The 4,640-nt window shown below is 34.1% G+C and overlaps 1 pseudogene; it reads right to left on the bottom strand.

Moving 5' to 3' along the window:
• LOC150087648 (5S ribosomal RNA) lies at positions 1-119 on the bottom strand (annotated as a pseudogene).
• Between the last annotated feature and the right edge of the window lie 4,521 nt (positions 120-4,640).

The following is a 4,640-nucleotide window of genomic DNA, read 5'->3' as shown; positions in this document are numbered from 1 at the left end:
AGCTAACTACACCCGGTATTCCCAGGTGGTCACCCTCCCAAGTACTGACTGGGCCTAACGCTGCTTAACTTCTGTGATCAGACGAGAACCGGTGTATTCAGCCTAGTATGATAGTTGGCTAAACTTAGTTTTCATCAAAATATCAACCGGTTTATTTTCCTTATAAATTTCTTCCATCTTTAAAAGATTCATCGCCATTATTACCTGTTTACTGTTCATCACAAAACTATTATGCACCATTCTTTACTCATAAATACACATAATGCCAACCAATAACTACACAGTAGCTTGGCTTGTCATCTGTTATCACCACCAATCATTTCATCGTTTGCCATGCCTGCCTGTCAATCAATCAATATATCCTTCTCAATTTTGGCTCCAGCCCTTTAACACCTAATGCCTGTTTACCGAGCGAGCAATGCTAGAGTCTGGTGTACGGGAAACTAATTTTCCGTGTAAGTTATCAGATGTTTCTCGTCGTTCTCTTGTTGGCTTTCTTTTCTTTAGCCTTTGGATTTTCTGTTTTTTAAATATGAAATAAAGGATGTTTAGTTTTAGACCTTAAACAGTACTATAATTAGTATTAGTAGAGGCATGTGATACACGTGAATCATTGAGGAGGCTTCCATCCTGTAGTGGATTGATAATGACTGCAGTTTACCTTTTTTTTTTTTTTTTTACAGTTTATGATACAAGGAAGCTTTTAAAGCAACATTTTAAAAAACAACTTCCCACATCACCTTTCTATGCCCTCCAATAATTTGTTTAGTTCTGTGAATTTATTCAAACTACCCAATACCACAACAGATGGAATCTGTTGTGGTATTGGGTAGTTTGAATAAATTACAGTAGTTTGAATTAATGACAGTGGTGTTTGCCTTTTTGCTTCCAGTATCCTGTGATACCAAATCTGGTATCACAGGATACCAGATTTTCCAATAGTAATTGTTTTTCATCAAACCATGTTTTTAGAGCAGCAGAAATGGATGCTCCAGTACAATTTCTATAGATTTTACAAACATGTCTTCTTGCAATTTACAATCATCAGCGAAATAATGAACAGTTTAATTGTCAGTAACTGTGGCGTCCATCTGAATGGATAATTTTCTCATTTTTAGTTTGTCAATTATCTGCTCTTCAATATTAACTGACATCTTATCGATTTGTCTTTGAATTGAATTGTCGCTCAATGGCAATGCATTTAAAACACTCGAAATATTTTGATGCATCACTGTTGAAATTAGTCTCTAATGCGGGCCATATAACAGTCTCAGCAACTGTATGAGCACTGTCAGTTATTGCAATGATTTCTGCAATTTTATAAGACAATCATTCCATCATCATTTGTTTGTGTGTCCTTAAATAAGGAAGTAACAGTGTTACATTGCTTAAAATTGTTTTAAAATTTTAAAGTATTCAATGTTTACCAACTTTATCAGGATGTTTTATTTTTAAGTGATTGAAAAGTCTTGATGGTTTCATAGCCTCATTTGAAAAATAACTATTACACATAATAGATATGGACTGTCTCGAGTAGAATGGGCTTTCAATAAAAAAATAAGCTAGATATTCATCCAGATACTGTTGATGCATTTTCTTTTCAGCACTTGACATGATTGATGATGGGTTGAATAACTATAAAGAATTAAATAAAATATAAATTATTTTTATTCAACTCTCATAGCCATGTCACTCATGAAAGCACTGTGGATCAAAAATAAACAACTTCCACAAAGAAACAATAAATCAATAATTGTCGCTTAGAAAGTAGAAACAATAGTATAGTGTGTTTAGGGCCTAATGGCACCAGAGGTTTCCCCCATCTCCGCATAGTATACATTGTGGTGTGATACAGAACACTGCAGAGGCCAGAGGTTTAAAAGTGTATGGATATTGTTCTGTGTAATGTTTTGTACCATTGTTCATCTGGCCTATCAGCTAATGGGACCCACCATTGTCCACACTCTACCTCATGGAGGCAGACCAGGTACACCAGTATTTAGATATTTACTCTGGCAAGTCCTGCCACCTAATTTACTGAAATTTTAGTGGCTAGGACCTGTATAAAGGGGAGGGAGGGAGAGAAACGCTAGAAGTTTGGTCATGCCGAAAGAGAGAGAATTTATGCAGGGTAGAGTTAAAAGTTTTGACAAGGATTAAATGCTAGTTAACCCTTGTCAAAACTAGTTTGCTCTTGTTGAGAGGGAAGAGGAACTGAGGTTCACACCAGCAAGGTTCACATCAGAGATACATGGTTTAGTCACACTTGGGACGTGTGTCCTGTCCAGTTGTCACTTGACAATCGGTAAGGTCCAAATCAGGGATATACAGCTTAGTCACACAGTTGGGATGCGTGTTTTCCAAGTTGTCTCTTGGTTGATAGAAACAATAGACAAACATTTCCTCATCCCATCCATGCCTCATATTTGACCACTGAAAAAAAAAAAATAATAAATAAATCACATCACTGCTGTCGGAAAGGTGCAAATGCCAAGGATTGCAGAGACTACCTCTGAAAGCACTTAGACATTTAATGCTAATGAAAAGCAAAGGTAGTCGAATAAAATCTCATCTTCCGTTTATCAAAATTTCTCACTCACTCCTATATGTTATCACCCCTATACCTATATGTTAAAAATTCAATTGTCTCAGGGTAAAGGAAAACCCAATGAGAGAATTTAAACATTAAGGAATAAGATGTTGTCGGGTAGGTTTGAACTTGGGAGGGCCACAAACCATTGTAATACCCATGATTTTTTACCCCTGTTGAGAATCCCTGATCTAATCTTAATCCAAAGCAAATATCAAAACATCCCATGCACATGCCACACATGGGCAAATCAATATACAATTTCAATTCCAATCTACCCACATACATGAACAAATCGCACAAGTATTCAATAATTTTTAGAAACAGTAGAGAAATTCCATTGGTGATAATGGTCCATGAAGAGCAGTGGTCATTTATAGCCACTACCTTTATCCACAGTTGCATATGCATACTACCCACTTGTACAACTTGTAACAAAAGTATAAATATCACATATTTATACTTTTGCTATATTACATTTATAATTATATATAAATATTTATATTTGCTATAAATTATAATTTTTTCGGAAACAAAAGTCAAACTAATGGGGCTGTGCTTAAGTCACTTCACCAGCCTCACTGTTTTTAGGTATATTCACACATGCATATAGGGTTTATCAACTTCACCACATGTAAAAACTGTACTCATAGGAGATGGATTTTTTTATGAATGTTTACCATTTAAATCTTTTAGAAAGATTTGTAAGCCATCCCAAATTTCCTTATAATTGGACAAATAGAAACCTGGCAATTATCCATTTTTAGGTGCATTAGCATATATGTGTAATGTGCCAACTGTCTTCACGTCTGTCCATCCGCATGTAATAACTTGATTCTCAGTGGACGGATTTTCAGGAAATTTTAAATTTGGGCCTTTCAGAAAGATTTGTCGAGGTATCCAAAGTTTAATTAGAATCAGACCAATGGAAAACTGCCAATTATTATTTCTCTGTACATCTGTCTGCATATAATAACTAGACTTCCAGTATATGGATTTTCATGAAATTTTATATTTCTTTCTTTTAAAGCGATTTGTTGAGCCTTCCCAAATTTCCTTAAAATTGGACCAATAGAAATCCAACAATTATTTATATTTTTTCATACATATCACATAGGTTATCAATATATCACATATTGTAGCTGAAGCACCAGGTGAATGGGCAACATGGTGGATGTGCCAAAAAAAAAAGTTCACGGTTCACACTTAAAAAGCATTTCTTTTGCTTTTCGGGCTTTTTTGTTGTCTGTTATAAATAATGAATTTTTATTACTTACCTGAACTGTAATGCATTGTGTAATTAACTAACTTATTTTATATCACAGATGTTATCTATATACTGTTTGTAGTTTAAACTGTTTTTCACCATGCTGATTGCAGAAATTAATATGACAAATGTGCAGAAAAGAAAAATTCTCTATTTTAAGCACTGTACATATGAAAGTCATTGCCTCTTAAGAGCTATTTTTTTTGTTTTTAATTTATGAAATATACATAATGAGTTATTAATATTAGTGTATTCACCGCACAAACATATAGCGCACATTATACTTCATTTTATTAAAATTCAGGTGGAAATCAGTACATTACAAAAATGTTGACTGCACATTACAATCCGAGTTGTTGCTATTCGTTTATTTTATTAAATCACAGGATGTGAAATATGTTACATTTCAATTTTCTATTAAAATCCTGGTAGAAAATAAAGCAAATATTTGAGTGAATTTTGTGCTGTATGTGCAGCAAAATGAAAAGATCAGTTTTATAATGAATCAATAAAGTATTTTTCACTCCTGTTACTCACAGAAACTTCTAAAACTCAGTCCTGTCTTTTATCTTGCAAAAAAAAAGGAATCTTCTGATCAGCTTCGATGATACTTGGATTTCTAGACAAGAACACTTATCTTTATTGAGGATTACCGTGACTTCTAATCTGTCTTGGCATAAGCACGTCACAAATACTGCGTTCTCTGCATCTAAAAAACGTTTTTTTCTTTTGCTTTCAGTGTTACTTTTCTTCCAAACAGCTGCTTACTCTGTACAAATCGCA

This window comes from Mastigoproctus giganteus, chromosome 3 (genome assembly GCF_048544385.1).
Source record: "Mastigoproctus giganteus isolate SK-2022 chromosome 3, ASM4854438v1, whole genome shotgun sequence".
In the NCBI taxonomy this organism is placed as follows: Eukaryota; Metazoa; Arthropoda; class Arachnida; order Uropygi; family Thelyphonidae; genus Mastigoproctus; species Mastigoproctus giganteus.
The sequence above is the reverse complement of the archived record's forward strand: the minus strand, read 5'-3'. Positions and strand labels throughout refer to the sequence as shown.